Genomic DNA, 17,202 nt, shown 5'->3' with positions numbered 1-17,202 from the left:
CCTTCCCCCAGCTGCTATTTCTGGAACTCACAGTTGCGATTAGACAGCATCAGGAGAGGAGGCTGCTGTGTTTCCCTCTTGGTTGTTGAAAACGATATGCTTAATAGTTTATTAAGCATTTTCAAATAGCTTCCTCCAAGAGCTGGAGAAAGATTTCTCCTCTCTCATATAAGTCTGTGGCTCCAAAATTGTCCTTTAGCTGGAAAATATTGATTTTGCTATTGTGTAGCCCCCAGTGGATTGCTTCTTATCTCCAAGACTGGATTTTTGTCAGAATGAGAGCTGACAGAATTCAGATTTAGTCAAGAGAAGTGTGTCAGGGTCGGCGAAAAAGTAAACACTGAGAACAAATGGGGTGTTAATCGGGACATTGTGTGTGAATTTTGTGAAATGAAGTTAAATCAGGAATCAGGACATTTGTTGAAGATAATTATTTAAATGTCCCAGTCTCCTTACAGACGGAGGGGACTGATTTCCATGGGTTTGTTTATACAGGTTAAATCATAAAGCAAGGCTAAAAAGGGAAACTGTCCAAATTTTCAATAGTAAGAGAAGAATTGCATAAGTTCAGTATATCCGTATCCTAGATGATAATTAATTTTTCTTCTCTGTACTTTTTAAAAGTTTCCAGTTTTGTTTTACAATGACCCTGTGTTACTTTTTATACATACTCCTAAAGTCAGTGAGTTCTGTGAGTCATTCTGGTCATTCATTGTACCTGAGCTTGGTCTTGGAGACCCCGACGCAGACACGGATCCTCTAACTCACAGCGAGTGAGGGGGAAGGTTAGGGGTGAATTGGGGTGTGAAGAGCCCCCATCTATACCCTTGCCGATGTGTGCCGGCCCCGATTGGCTGCAAGGCCGGGCGTGGCTGTTTGGCCCTCTTATAGGCAGATGAGAGGGGGAGGCCAGGCCCCTGCTTGGGGCAGGCTACACTGTAGCCTCAGGGCTGTCTCCGCCTGGGGAGGCTCCTGGTCCGTCCCCCCACCCCCGTCCCCACAGAGTCAGACACGTGGGGTCAGACATGTGGGTACATTTGCCAGTGAGCAGAGCAGAGGCGGGGCCTCTAATTGCATTTGGTTCTCAATGTGTTCTGAGCAGTGTTCCTGAACGGCCTGCCACGCTCCTTGGTCTGCTCACTTGGCTGTTTTGTTTTTGAGTGGAAGAACCAAGTTTAATGGTCTGCGTGAATGAAAAAGTCAACTCTGGGAGAATGGAAGGCTTTAATGGTCTTTGATTTTTCTCTAACATGTTTGGTTCAAAGTCTGTTTACCTCTAGTTATGGAAATCAGGGACATCCCTCACTTATTGCCTCGGTGGTGACAATTCCTAAGCCAATCAGGGCCCAGCTCTCTTCTGAGTATTTGATGCTCTGTGGGAGAAAAAGCAAACAGGAAATGAGAGGTTTCTCCCCGATAGCTTGGTCTGGATGGTGAGACAGGGAGTTACACCAAAGATCCGACATCTAGTGGGATTCAAAAAATGCTCAGGGTGGTTCTCCCTTTTATGTCAGAACGTGTTCTTTGAGGGTGAAAGAAGAAGAGACTCTTTTGTGGCCTTCTGTCTTGTGTGTGTGTCATTTTTCTAATGGAACTATAACGGACAGACAATAAAATGCACAGATCTTAGGTGTTCAGTTCAACGAGTTTTGACAGTTGCGTGCACCCAGGTAACCAACCAGCACACGAAACCAGATACAGATGAGTTCTGTTCATTAGCAACTGATGCAAGCCGCATATGTAATTTACGATTTTCTAGAGCCACGTTAGAAAAAGTGAAAAGAAACGGGTGGTACTAATTTCAATACTATAGTTTAACCTAGTGTATTTAAGCCATTACAATTTTAGCACAAAATTAATACCAGAAATGATACCAAGAAATGTTAACACTTGGTTGGAAACAAGTCTTGAAACTTGGTATACATAACACAAACTCAGTTTAGATACTCACTTTTTGAAGAACATCATAGTGAATCACACATAACATAAGATTTACTATGGGAGCTGCCCGAGTGGGATGCTCTCCCTCAGTTTCCACTTCCCAGGGACTTGAATTCCGGATCCCTGTGGACAGAAGGCAGACATGTCTTTCTGTGACATAATCTGAAGACCTGAACCTTGTATTTGAGCCTCAGGCTGTGCCCTCAATCTATCCTTTTTACTTCCCCTCCCTGCCTCCCCCCGCCCCCCAGCTTCCTTCCACTTACATTACATTACGGAGCGCTTACTGAGCGCAGCACATCTACAGAGTTGCTGGCGAGGCAAAGACAGTGACATCGTCCTGGCTCGGGGCAGGAGATACTCCCACACACCACTGTAGACAAATAAGACACGGCCCTTGGATTAGATGAGACTTCTGGAAGATGAGGCCTAACCTTTCAAGCATGGTTAGAAGTTGATGAGGCAAAGCAGAAAGAACAGGCACGGAGAATGAATAGAGCATGAATTAGTAGACAGATGGTCAGCTCCACCATTTACAGGCTGTGTCACCTTGGGCCAATTGCTTTACATCTCTGGGCCTCTTTTCCATCATCTATAAAGTAGTGATAATGAGACCTCCATACCAGAGCTGTCAAAAAATCAAACAGAAAAAGATTATTAAGAACCTGTTGCAGTGATTGGGTCATTCACTCATTCTTTCATTCAGCAAGTGCTTTAAGACCCCTACCACATGCCGGGTGCTGGGCTAGTTGCTGGGAATACTGTAGCTTGCTGTGTATCATTCCAAAGCTTGATGTCTGTCCGAGGGGTTTAATTTACAGTAGCTGTTTTATCAAGAGGAGAGGCAGCCTTGAGGAAGGGAGGGCTTAGTGGAGGGAGATAAGATTGGGGGGATGGAGTGGGCCCACCTCACAGTCTCACTCCTGCTGAAAATATTTTGAGAATCTTCAGTGTTTACCAATGTTCGGGATTATTCATCTACTTCAAGAAAACCAGAAGAGACTATGCCGTTGTGGGGATAACAGGAGCCACTTTGGTTTAATTTGCATTTGCCATGTCTTAACCATCCAGATTTCACACTGGGACAGGGGACCATGCTGCATCGGAATCGTTTACCCCATTCATCTGCTAAGTCCTTTCATAGTGTTACCCAGATTAGGTTTTTATTGACTTCACTGAAGGCATAGTCCCCTGCACCAGACCTGGCATCTGATATTTGCTCCATAGATGCGGGTTGAGAAGCCAAAGGGGCAAATGGGTGGTCTGATACCCATGCGCATCCAGGCTGTGATCAAAAGGAGCCCGGGCCTAGAAACTAGGATATCCTGTCTCTGTCATTCATTTGCTTTGTGACCTTGGGCAAGTCACTTAACTCCTCTGGGCCTGTTGCCCAACCTGCAAAAGAATGAGTTTCAGCTCCATGACCTCTGGGATCTTGTTTCATATCCTGTGATCATCTGGCTCTCAGGGTTCGTGTCTTCTGTGCTCCCAACCCCTGGCACGCACACACTGTACTTTGGGCAACTGAACTCACACCCGTTGAAGACGGAGCACATGGACAAGAGTTTCGGTCATCATCCAGGCCCTGAGTGCTTGATCATCGCTGTGTGTGCTAGAGTGAGTCTGAATTCTGCCCTCATAAGGCTGATTCTATCTTGCCCTTTTCGATTTTTAATATGTTCTGCTTCCTGATTTGGGCACCAGAGCTGGATTTGTGATGACGTGTCCGGCAGCAAGATCGGCATTGCTTCTTGTGGCTGGTTACTGTGTGAGCTTACGGCACTGGGGAGAAGGAGTGTGGACGAAGAGCCACCGAACAGTTAGAAAGACGACAGCAGCCAATGACTGGAGGTGTCCCAGCCCATCCGGTCCTCCCGTACAAGACTAAAATCACCATAAGAGATCTTTCTGCAGGGGTAAGAGTCGGCATTTTCACCTCTGGAATATCTGTTCGGTTTTTATGCATCAAATCATGCACATACCAATAACCCTCTAATTTATGGATGCTTGCTATTAGGTTTTGTTTAAATGAGTTCTTTCCCAAAAGGAACCAGCTTCTGTTCTGAAGAAATAAATAAAGTGCATGAGGTGAACTTTCCTACAACTGACTTTCAGCGTGGCGTTTTCAGGCTGTAATTTAGAAGTAGCTGTGGTGGTTTACGACCAGAGAAAGTGTATGTAGGTATGTAGGTAGGAGGCTACATGGATGTGCTGGTGAATGACTGGGTGCCAGAGGGGAGAGGGAGAGATCTAGCGGTGCAGATTTCAGCTCAGTTTCACATCTCTACCCTAAGGCATTAGTTGCTGCTAATTCTTCAAAAGCCAAAGATTTGTTTTACAGAAGAAGTTCTGATTTGATTAAGATATTGCTTCCAGACCTAATGTTCCTTTAGCAAATCATGCCTACATCCATGATTGGAAATAAACTGCATGTTATCTAAGCATAAAAAAGCCACATGATTTGGAACTCTTCTACAGAAGTAACATTTAGTGTAATTACAGTACATTTAGATTAATTATAGTGCTGGTTCCGGGCGCCACCACACTCAAGGTCGTATCAGCATTTTCGTTATTAACCCTGTGTGGAAGAAGTTTATCTTCTGGCCGTCTATTTTTTCCTCAGGAAAATACTTGCATCCGATATAGGGCTAGGTCACAATTGAATGGCCTTTCTACTTTTAAGGTAACTTTGAGAAGATAGTATTTCAGAGGAATTATTCTTGTTAAGATTGCTGTTTCTGTGTAGAATCTCAAAATAGGCAGAGATTAATTTTCCAAAAGTGAAAATGGTCAAAGTATTTAGTCGGGAAATTGACTTGCTAATAAATGGCTCAATGCCTCCCTTTCGTAGGCTTTATAACATTGCCCAGAAAGTACAGAGTGGCTGATACTTAACCACCATGTCCAGAACGTACCTATCCAACCTGGCTTTGGCTCCATTCAAAGTGACCTCCTCGGGAGGCACCGCCTTATTCCAACGGCGCTGCCGAACAACGTTAATGGTTGGCAATTTTGTTCCTTGTATCATTATAAGGCCTCAGATTCTCATCTCTTGATAGCATCAGTGGTTTTTTTTTCTGAAACAACCAAAAGTGATTTGGAGCCAGATTTGGCAAGTAAGGAGGCTGATAAGGTTGAATACACATTTTACTAAAAAATGAGCTGAGGCTCCTAAAATAATGAGCTTCATTTTCATGCATGGTTCATAACTACAGCTGAAGGTAATTCCCTTAGAGGAATTCCAGACTGTTGAGCAATGCCTGTCTCCTTGAACACAGTGTATAGTTTCCTCTTGGCGTGGCTTCGAAGGTGCTGGTATTCATCTGAATGTCAAATGTCTGCTCGTTTGTTCTATGAAGAGTCTCATTATTTTACGGTCCTACACCATATCAATAAAAGGAGGTTTCTTAGAAATTCTCAGTAATTGACCTAAATGGCACTAAAAATCGTTCTGACCTGTTATATGTGTTAAAAAAATTTCCTAAAATATATCTTTCTATAAATGACTATAAATACTCTCCAAAATATTTGTAATGATAGCTAGCATCTTGCTGAGTACTTACCATAAGTCAGGCAGGGTGTTTTCTGTGTTTTTAGCTCATTCATCTGTGATTTTTTTTTTCAAGATTTGATTTTTTTTAAAGTAATCTCTATATGCAACGTGGGGCTTGAACCTACAACCCCGAGAATCAAGAGCCGCACGGACCACCGACCGAGCCAGCCGGGCACCCCACCCGTGAATTTTTTTAAAGAACTTTAGGCACCTGTCTTTTCAAAGGGTGCCAATTACATTGGCTTGCGCAGGGCTGATCTGATTATTTCGCCCCATGTGATTACGTGTGATGAGCGTGTGCATGATAGGTAGAGGCTCTTGGAGGACGAGGGCGAAAACAGGGACAGTGTAGGCAAGTTTTACCAAGCAAGTTATATTAGATGAACAAAAGAATCAGGGCAAAAGCAGTGAATTTTTTAACTCCTGACCTGGTTTGATTGTTCTTTTCCCTTTCTAGTTTGCCCTGCTGGGTTATATTTTACCTTTTCCTGGTGGAGGCGTGCCAGGCGAGTAGCTCTGATCAGGAACAAATGATGCCGTAAATCCGGACTGAAATCAGTGAGGTTCGGAGCTCTGAGAGTGAGAGGCAGTTTTCCCTGCTTACCACGCTGCATATTTGAAGCCAGAAGCCAGAGGCTTGGGTGTTGTTCCACACACAGCTCTCTCATTTACAGATCTATATATAGCTGCTCTGTCACCAAGCTGGGTTCCCAATACCCATCTTCCCCTTTTAAACAGGAGGAATATTTAGAAGAAATAATAGAGAGCACGTATGTTCTCATGTCTGTCTCCAAACATATAAGAAAAGAAATAGAAAACGATGCGCCAAACAAAACCACCGCTCTTGGTAATAACACTGTCTAGTAGACGTTATAGCCTGAAATTCTTAGAAGTGGCTCCATCCCCACCCCCAACCCCCTCCCTCCCGCCAGCACTGGCTTTTTAGCTTCCCACGGCTGAGGGGAACTTATTTACCAGTGCCAAATGCATGGATTTAGTCAAAGGGAGGAAGACAGCAATGGAGACCATTCGGCTTTCTGATGACTGGGTATGGCCGTTTTCTGAAGTACCGAAAGTATGAGTGACCCCCAAGGTTTGCACTCCAAGAAGACAGGCTCAGCCCTGTCATCTTTGACATAACGTGCGTGGGGAAAGCTAGTTTGGCAGTTTGAGTTGGTCTTTTCTAGTGGAGGGGGCGGAAAACCGGGCTGATTTTCTAGTCCCTCATCACACAGATCGCTTGGCTCGGGGAAGGGCCAAGCTGGGGGTGAGGCGGCTGAGGCACTTGCCCAAGCACGGCATTCCAGGTGAAACCACAGACTCGGTAATTGAGGCAAATGATACTGAATGTGGTATTTGTAAAAAAAAAAAAAAAAAAAAGTCAAAATTAAGCTAAAAATCTGTGATGAATGGAAGATCTAATTGTTAAATACAGACAGGATCAGTAACAGTGGTGTTCTGAGCGATGTTGGAGCCCGGGGCAAAAGGAAAAAAAATAGTGCATTCGTTTTAATTAAAAAAAATAGTGCCTTAAAATTCCATTTATCTTGATGACTGAGGTTTTTGGACCCCTCCTGCTCTCCTGAAAGCCCAACTCTAGTGCCATCTCTCTCAAGTTTTCCCTGATTTCGCTCTGCCCCCCTCCACTGGCTTCTCTGTCAGAAAATATTTCACTTCTGCAGATCTCCTGACAGCGTTTGCCACGGTAGGGTCTAATTATTTGTTTGGGGTTTCTGCCTCTTTCAGAAGACTATGGATTCCTTGAGGATAAAGACCACGATGCCAGCCAGACATTCAGTAGGTACTCAAGAATATATTCGCTGAAACAGCAAATGAGTGCACGAATGCGTCAAATGAACAAGTGAAAATAACCTTTGAGTCTTTTAGAACTTTATCAGCAGGTTGCCATTTCCAGTGATTCCTAACTCTATCCTTGGGTCGCTTGGGAGCCTCTCTTTGGGAAACCGAAGTACCACGGGGAGAGCACTTTCCTTTCTGAGGATGGAGCGGGGAGTCGGGCGTGTGAGCCGGGTAATGATCAAGCTGGCTGCACGTGCCGGTCTCACAGTGACTTGACTTCACAGCCTGGGGACCGCGCATCAGGAGTGTGTCCATCCATCCGGGAGCCCCGGAGCCTCCGAGCCCAGAAGGGTTGTGCCCAGTGGGGGCTTCGGGAGGCCCTCCACACCTTTCTTCCTGCTGGGGCCTGGTCCCTCGGGCCCGGGCTCTGCCTCGGGGATCGGGCTAGGGCAGCGGGGGCGGGTGCCGGGGGGCGCTCTCCGGAGGTGCCTGTGGGTGCCTGGGCCCCACCTCGCCCCCCGGCTGAGCCAGAATTTCCGGGGGGTGAGGTGGTCGCCCTGATCCTGAAGGGCCACGTGCCGTACACGACCACACTGAGGAATACAGCCCAACGCTTCTGTGCGTGCACGCTATCTGGGGGGCTGCTTCACTTTCTTAAGTTAACTGAAATGGTTCACCCTAGGGCATCTTATTAAAAGGAAAAAAAACAAAGAAACAAACAGAGTGAGGCAAGCTATACAATATTCATGATCATTTCAAATCAGAGACGCAGAAGTCAGTATTGAAATGGCCCCTTGCACATGGAGCTTGTGATTAAGATGCAGGGTCCATGCGTTCTAATCCTAGCTGTAGGACACAGGGAAATTATGGAGCCTGCTTATGGGAAAATGTTAATGAGAGTGAGGAGTTCACCAGCCCCCTCCGTTGTTACTTCTTTAGCAATTTCAGCCGGCGGAGTAGTGGTGGCCCGTGGCAGCGTGGCTCTGTCTACCCGATGACAAATGACCGGTCTGACTGATTTCTTTTTTAACCACATCTAATCACTTGGCAGGCTGCTCTGGCATCATGTAGACACAGCCCGGGCTGTCCTGGGAGCTGTGTATTGATTTCGTGTTAAGAAGCCGTGGCCGAATGGGGAGGAAGTCACGCAACACTAGAATACAAACCCACGGCAGAACAGAGACTGCTACTCCGACTCTTGCCGAGATGCTCAGGAAAGCGGCACCTTCGTCGTCTGCTCCTGGTGCCCTGTCTCCTGCAAGCAATCTCAGAAAGATCCCAAACCTCGCTCACCTGCACAGAGTCCTGTCCCGTCGTGTAAGGCTTCGAGGAAACCATCTCCCTGGCCGTGCTCCCCGCCCTGCCCCAAGCCCTATGGCAACTGAGGCTACACACACACACACCTGTCTCTCTTCTTCCCTTCCAGCCCTCCCCTCTTGCTCCCCCTGTCCTCCCTCTGACCTTTCCCTCCTGTCCCCACCTCTGCCATGGGGCTAAAGGCCGTGCACCTGCTCGAGGTGCCGAGGGCCCGGGAGGTGACTAGGTGCCCCTTTCCACGGTGCTTACCTTCTAGTCCGAGGGGGCAGACGTGCAAAGATCAACACAGACAGAGAGGGTGTCATTTTCAATTGCAATGAGTGAGCTGAAGAGTTAAAACAGGATGATGTGGCATAGCTACAGAAGCAGAAGGGCCTGTCTGAGCAGAGACCTGACTGAGGAGGGGAAGCGAGCACCTTGGGGAAGCTGCTGGAAGGACGGTGGCAGGGACATGCTTGGCTCATTCGAGGCACAAAACGAGCCTTGTCAAGGATGGTAACCTCACGGTGGATGAGGTCAGGGAGGTACGCAAGGACCAGATCAGTGGGTCCTTCAAAGTCCCAGATAAGCAATTTGAATTTTATTCTACCTGCAGTGGGAAGGCGTTGGAGGAATGGGGCAGGCCCTCTCCATTCTCGCGTTCCGTGCCAGCTAGATGATGGTGGCTCCGTTATTTCTCCGGATAGGGGCTCCGTCATTTATTATGCTTTGTGTTCGTGTAAATAGAGTGTCTGCTGAGACGGTTTTTCCAAAACAGAGGACTGGTCTTTGCCTACAAATGACTGAAGTTTTATCTCTGGTTCGACAAGAATAAAATAAAGTAGAACCGTTTGCGGCACATGAATGCTCACCTCCTACTCTCCATGCCACACACTCGTTTGTAGGCTCTCCGACGTCCTGGGTCAGTGAGCTACGTGAGGGCAGACAGGGCGCTCCGTCTTGTTCCTCCTGGGGCTTCTGGCGTCAGTGTGAATGTCTGGCACAAGGCAGGGTTTGGTAAATGCTTGTTGGAAGGAAGGAAGGAAAGACAACTGCCCCTCTTTAGGACTTGCCCACCTTTTATTTGCAGGGGTTATCAAAAACATGAAAGGGATACGCAAAGGGAAGTGAACTAAGGGGATCTCCACAAAATGGGAAGGAAACCTCAATTGACCCAGGAGGGAAAAATGTGATCAAAAACAACAAACACGTTGTAAAGAATTTCCCCCTCGCTGTGGAAAGATTCAGTAAATCTACGGTGGCACTTACGTGTCTGGCACTATCATCATGTTTAGGACTTAAATTTCAACTCTAGTTGATCATTTTAATTCAGTCCCAGATACATTTTAAATATATATTTGGTTCATGTCTGAGACACTTAGGATGACAGATACACTGCCATAAGGCTACATTCAGTGACTAAGAAAGCAATTACTAAGAAGGGGAAGTCCAAAATGGCCAGGGGTGTAGGGGGGAGCTGCCTCATTCAGTGGATGCAATCAGGGCAAGGTCTGGAAGAAAGGTGTATTTCTCCAAAGCGTTTGGTAGTTCCCTCTTGATTAAAGAGAAAAGCATCGACATTACTCAACGTGCTGTTTTGGAGGCATCTTGAATTGGCCTCACCTGGCTTTTTGCACTCACCTTCTGCTCTGCCATTTGACACCATTTCACATTCTTACTTACTTCTTCTTTCCTTCATTCCTCTTCTGTGCCTTTACTCTTGTTCTTCCAATGGCCAGGAAGCCCCCTCCCTCACCTTCTCTATCTCTAGTCGCCTAATTATCCTTCAGCGTTTGGCTGAAGTGCAACCTCCTCCAAGCAGCCTTCCCCGATTTCCCCAGGCCACATGTCTACTCTTCCCGTGTGTTTCCTCTGGCTTCTGTTATGTTCATTTTTTATGGCTGCCTCACACGACTACACTGTCCCTATCTTCCACAGTCCCTAGAGAGTGCATCGCACAAAGTAATGCTCGGAAGAGATTATTGAATGACTAAATGGGATTGCAATAATATCATGATCATTTTTCTCATCCTCTTCCTCTGAACCGGAAAGAGGGCACGTGAAGAGTTGACTGCTCTCTGCTGTGCTCCTCTCAGCAGATCAAAACAGTTGCAAGCTCTGATACATCACATGCAGTCAAAGTGAAGAGGCAAGGGCATGGATGCTTGTCATCAGTAGGATCATGGACATGAAGGGGGAAATTATGCTAATGACTGGCCTGTTAGTCTCAACCCAGGAAACTGGTGGTGCTTGGCTTTGTGACTACAGCCTAAGATTTTGCCACAGTATGTATCGGAAAGTGGTTGACTATTTCTCAGTGCTTGGAGGAACATTATGTAATTCATCTCTAGTTTATGTGTATGATAAGAATGAATTCTGTATCCCCTGTATTTTATTTTCTTAGGTTGTAAAAACTGACTTCTTTCAACCACTTTATTCAATATTCCCCCAAAGTCATCAGCAGTGAAAAATTATGGATATTTTTTATTAGAGATGATTTAGTTTTTATTCCTAGGAAACAGAGCTAGAAAAATTTTAAGGTCATTAGCCATAATAATTTTAAATACGTAGTCATTTGAGTACATTAGTTTTAGCTCTTAGGGTCTCTGCTATCTTTAGCTTTTTCCATTTTAAGTTAATAATGATAAAAATAAATCTCATATTTATTAGCTTTTTTCATCCTAAGGTGTTTAACAAACCTTAGGAGTGCAAATATAATGTAGTAATCCATATGCCTGCTCCTAGGTTTATGGCCCCGAGAGCACTTGATTACAATTAGTTCTATTTCATTAGAATTGCCCACGGTCAACAGAAGGATTGAGTCCAAAGTTACTGGAAAAGTGCAAGCAGAAACCCTTGTCAACCCAATTAACCTGCGTAGTGAGGTAGCATGTTAACGCAGAACCTCCATATCTTTAAACTCTAAAATATCTATCTTTATTCCTCTTCTCTTTTTTTCCAGCAGCCATTTGTTGCATAACAACTGTGTGTTGGATACTGAGCTCAACCCTGAGGACAAAAAGGTCAACAAGGCTGTCAGAAGGGTTGATAAGTAGATACTGATGTATAGATAGCAATAAGGTAGGTAGGTATCCACACACATACGTGTGTGTATATAAAGTATGTATGAAAGTATATGTCAGAAGTACATTGTCAGGTGTGTGCATATGCTAAGCCCTCGTTTACGGAATGTTTACTCTCTGCTAAGCACTGTGCCAAATAGTTGACACGCAGTATCTCATTTAGTATTTGCCAACAACTCCATGAGTTATTATTATCCCCATTTCACAGATAAGAAAACCAAGACTCAGAAATACTATGCAGTTTGCTCAAGTTTATCTGCTAAAATGTGGTATGGTCACAGTTCAAACCCAACGTGTCTGACTTCCAAGCTCATGCTCTTTGCTAATATACATTTTAAGTGTCTCTTGTTTAACTGGATCCGAATTTTGTCCCAGAAGTTCAGATTCAGAATAAAAGAGAAAAGAATGAAAAGTATGAAATTTGGGCCGCCTGGGTGGCTCAGTTGGTTAAGCGTCTGCCTTTGGCTCAGGTCATGATCTCAGGGTCCTGGGATCGAGCCCCATGTCGGCTTTCTCTCAGTGGGGAGTCTGCTTCTCCCTCTCATTCTCCCTCTGTGCTCTCCCTCTGTCTCTCTCTCTAATAAATAAATAAAATAAAAAAAACAAAAAAGAAGAAAAGTATGAAATTGGTTGCATGAATATGAATACCAAGGTATTTGTTTACTCAAGACATGCTTTGGGAGTAAAGAGTCAGCCTTCAGACTCTGGTGCTCGGTCTGAATTTGTTTCAGAGTATGAAATACAGCATTTCAGTGATGGCCGCATTCCCCCCTCTTCCAGCGGAAGAGCACCTGATTGAATTACTTTGTGGTGTGGTCCTTTAGCTCTCATCATGGTAGCAAAGAAGGAACTTTCAGACTTATAATATGTTGAAACACCAGATGAGCCATCAAGGTAGTCCGTGAGGCCCCCCATCCTTAAGAATCTCCATGTAGAAGAGCTCGGAAAAAGATGGACCTCTCAAGATCTCAGACAGTGTTATGATTTTGCAAAACATGCACAAGTTTCAAGTTAATTTCACCTGCGGCCAGACCCTACTTTGGAGTTCTTTATGATAAGCAAGGTGCCAGCAAAACACCAAGGTGTGTCTGCGGCCCCATAGACTCCCTGTGTCTTGCTCAGGGCTGCACCTCACCTGCAGTGCTGAAGACCTCCATGACTGGCACTCAATTAATATTTATCAAGGCAGGACTAAATGAATGGAATCTGATAGAAGACGAGACACATGGCACCACATCGCAGATTTAGTCTTGATTGATGCCACAGAGATCCCCATTCTTAGTTTTTAAGCACAGCCCTAGTTCAATACCTCTTTCATGGCCTAACAGCTCTGGGGGTTTTATGTGACGGAGGGCAAGTCTGTTTGTTCGGTGATTGCAAGAGACAGATACAATATTTACTAGCCTTAGCCACTCCTGAGCAAATGCGGTCCCTGGAGAAGGGCACACAATAATAAAGCAGGGAAAGCCAGCCGTTATCTTGAAGCCGAGCTCCCCAGGCATCAAGGCCGTGACTCACGATCCTGTGGTCAGGGGCTCTGGAGTTCTCAAGGATAATTTATGGCGACACTGATGAGACAGAGTTCATTTAAATACCGTGACGGCTGAAGTATTTTGAAGTGAAAAAGTCAGCTTGTGGCTGGGCAGATACCTTGTTGACCGCTCTCCACTCTCCGATACACCGTCATTTCCAGGATTTACTCTAAAATGCTTGAGTCCGAAAGTGACCCAGGAGTGATGAACTGACCATGGCTCCTTCGCGCACAGAGGATTTGGTTTCTGGAAATGGAGCACACGTTCATATCTCTACCCAGCCCATTGTTCTTTGATTGGTTAAATGATGCTCTAAATGGAGGACTGTGATAGCAAAAAATAAATGTTTTATACAGTGCTAGAAAAAGCTTTAGGGGAAAATTTTAGCAAAAGAACAGATTCTTTCTTGTTTCTATAGAAACCGGTAGCGATCAGGAGTGAGGTGTTCTTTCAAGTGTACATGGTAGTAAGGCCAGCGTGCTGGAGGGCTGGCGTAAAGCCCCAGTAACTGGGGAGCGCCTCTGTGTGTGTCCCTTTGATCTCACTGGGAGCAGGGGACATCTCGCTGCAAATCCCCGCTTCCTCACGGGCGGAGCAGGACTGCGGTCCACAGTTGCTCAGCATCCCAGAACCAAAAAGGCTCTTAACAGGAATCTCTTGTTGAAAGAGGAAGAAAAAGATAAACAGAAGGAAAGCTTTACTATCGGCTGTCAACAGGCCTTTAAACCGCTCCTTACCAGCGAGCAGAAAATGTGCTGGGCGCATCCTGCCCGGCCCGCTGGTAGCCTGGCCCAAGCAAGCATTTGAGCCATTGGATGGTTCGGACAATTTGCTGCCCTGCCAATTTGTCTACTTCCATAAAATCTCTTGCTTAATGAAATTAGAATTAAATGTGTCCTTTTTAGTTTCATTTGTGAAGCTGTTACATTCCTGACAAGTGAATGGTGAGCAAGACTTAAATCAGATTCCGAGGCAAACGCTTTTCTAAAGCCTAATCAATACTACAGCTTTAAAATGAAGTTTAGGTCAAATGTAATGACAGAATGAAACAGGCGTGTTTTGCTTCAATCTGACATGTCCCAGACGGTAAGAGGAATATCTAGTAACTGACAAAAGGGTTTTCCCTTTGCTTGACATTTACTTTGTATGTAAACAATCCAGTATATCGGCATGTCAATGTATTAGTTGGTGGTGGTCCAGAACACCATGTGAATTTAGATAGTCTATCTCTTTGCTCACAAAAACACACTCTTGATCAACAAGAGAACATTCATTGTAGTCTTGCCTTGCAGTTGGCAGAGCTGAATGAATCATTTTGAAATATAAACTTCCTCACATCTAAAATATATCACAAGAAAACACAAGACATAGGGGAGTGGATTATGAAATAAAAGGAATGCCGTTAGTAGTCCATGGGTTATAAACATCGACTGTCCTTAATAAAATACTGGGACAGGCGTAGAGGACTGCATTTAGTGTAACTTCCTTGAAGCTGTGCTGTGGAGGCGCTTTGTGACCTCAGGGAAGTCACTTCCCCTCTCTGAACTTCAGTTTCCTTATCTCTAAAAGTAACCATGTCAGAAGCTTGCATGGAATGAGAAGTGCCCCCTGTTTCCTGGACACATTTTACTTCAGCTCCCTTTGCCCTGGGAGTAGGGTTCAGGTGTACAATCTATCAAATCCTTCTGTGGATTGCAGATGAGGAAACCTTGGGACCCAGAGCGTTTCTGGAGAACTGTGTGTGTTTGACTTCTGGGATTGAAGTCAGAGTATCGCCCTCATCTGACATCAGTACTCAGAAGCTCTTCCTCTTTCTGGATAAATCTTGGTCGATAAATATTTGTTGGATGAATAGGTGACCGTATTATGGAGTGCAATTGAAAGTATAATGCTTATCAAACAGATCTCACTAAATTTGTTTCAGTGATTTTTTTTTTCCTCCCACACGATCATGTGTCCTATCAGCCCACATGCCACGTTTGACAAAGGGGTGGCTGTAGGTAAAGTGGGAAGAACCCTGGTTTCTATGTCAGCTGACCTTATTGACATATGCCAATGTCTCCTACTGACATGATTGTTCGTATTAGTATTAAATGACTTAATTTTGTCTGGACCAGGGTGCAGGCTGTTTTGTAATTTCCCCAAACAGTCATTACCACCATCATTTAACCTAGTTTGCACCCCACTCGTTACATCGCATCACAATATCTACATAAATAATACGTCCCTGAATTCTTGACTTACTCAGCTCACGGACTCATCAATTTGACCCAGACGGCCATTGTTCTTCCTTTATTACACACCATATGCACAGCCAGAATAAGACCTGATGTCTCATAGTATTTAGGGATGTGGAAATGTGCGTCTTTGGAGAAGAAATGTGGAATGTATACTGTGTTGTTTCTTTTCACGTCAAAGCTGGTGCTAGTGATGGGGAAATAAAATACCACAAACCGTGTAGCTAAGAACAACAAAAATGTATTGTCTCCCAGTTCTGGAGGCTAGAAGTTCAAAATCAAGATGTTGGCATGGCCATGACTCATCCGAAGGCGCTAGGGAAAGGCTTCTGGTAGCCTCGGTGTACCTTGGCTTCTAGATGCATCACTCCAATCTTCTTTCACATGACCGTCTTCTTTCTGTGTCTTCACAGTGGATTCAGGTGCACCCTAATGATGTCCTCTTACCCTGATTGCCCCTGTAAAGGTCCTATTTCCGAACAAGGTCACAATCCGAGGTAGTGGGAGTTAGGACTCCAGCATGTCTTTTTTGGGGGGAGGCCCAATTGAACCCCCAGTGACCTGTCATCTCAAAAGCTGCCTCTGACACTCGGGGCCCGGATGGAGCTTTAGCCCTAAAAAAGCAACTCTAGTCTTTGGACCTGCTTGCTGGGCAAGCCTGTGGGCTACTTAATTGTTGCCCAGGCCCTACTGTTAGGCCACGTGACCTAAGGCCCTGCTTCTGTGGATCCTTATAGATGGACATGATTTTACTGTACCTGATCAGTTACTGCAGCACTGCTTTCCAAATATTCTGGAACTCGAATTTGTCACAAATTCAGCCTGGCTTGCCCTCTACCCCCCTTCCCCCACCCCGCAGTTAGTCTAGGTTGGTAAGTTTAACTGGATCTGAATGATACAAAGAAAATTTAAACTTCTGGGCAAATTAAATTTAAATGGGAAACCAGATGGCAAAGCTGTCTTGGATTGTAAAGTACAAGGTAGTATGGATTAAAGAAAGGATTTCTTTTTTTTTTTTTTTTAAAGATTTTATTTATTTATTTGACAGAGAGATAGACAGAAGAGCACAAGCAGAGGGAGCGGCAGAGGGAGAGGGAGAAGCAGGCTCTGCACTGAGCAGGGAACCCGATGCGGGACTCGATCCCAGGACCCTGAGATCGTGACCTGAGCCAAAGGCAGACGCTTAACCATCTGAGCCACCCAGGCGCCCTAAAGAAAGGATTTCTAAAAGTTTTGCAGCTACACTGTGTTCCAAACTGAAACCCTCCTAGGTAAATAATGCCAATTCAGGAAAAAAAAAAAAAAAAGTTCACTTGTTCAGAAGCAGGTATTCGCAATGCAGCATTATCATTTTAAAACTACTAAGTCTTTTTGGGAAGTTTGGCAAGGTTCCTCGTCCTAAAGACAGATGGACACCTGATAAAGTATTTATGGTCCAATCTAAGCATTAGCTTAGGGTCAGAGGGCCAGTGGTAGTAGGACTAATATTTCTAGGTCCATCTACATATACATACATATACATACATATACATATACATACACTTTCTAGAAATTATGAAAAAAAATTATGCTGGGACATTAGCAATTATGTTGATTAAAAATTGATAGGGACTTTCCAAACAGAGAAAGACATGTATCATATGACCTCACTGATATGAAGAATTCTTAATTGCAGGAAACAAACTGAGGGTTGCTGGAGTGGGGGGTGGGGTGGGAGGGATGGGGTGACTGGGTGATAGACACTGGGGAGGCTATGTGCT

General features: G+C 44.9%; 1 protein-coding gene across 5 annotated transcripts in view; it reads left to right on the top strand.

Moving 5' to 3' along the window:
* Positions 1–17,202, top strand: part of AFF2 (ALF transcription elongation factor 2) — a 443,996-nt gene that overhangs the window by 44,491 nt on the left and 382,303 nt on the right. Inside the window, exon 2 of one of the 5 annotated variants that reach the window (XM_081808151.1) lies at positions 3,646–3,857. The exons of the other annotated variants lie outside the window; for them this stretch is intronic. The gene's annotated coding sequence lies outside the window, so the exon portion shown is untranslated. The remainder of the gene's footprint in view (positions 1–3,645; positions 3,858–17,202) is intronic. 5 annotated transcript variants of the gene reach the window in all.

Source organism: Leptonychotes weddellii, chromosome X (assembly GCF_054177405.1).
Source record: "Leptonychotes weddellii isolate Sample4059 chromosome X, ASM5417740v2, whole genome shotgun sequence".
In the NCBI taxonomy this organism is placed as follows: domain Eukaryota; kingdom Metazoa; phylum Chordata; class Mammalia; order Carnivora; family Phocidae; genus Leptonychotes; species Leptonychotes weddellii.
This window is presented reverse-complemented; position numbering and strand designations above follow the sequence as displayed.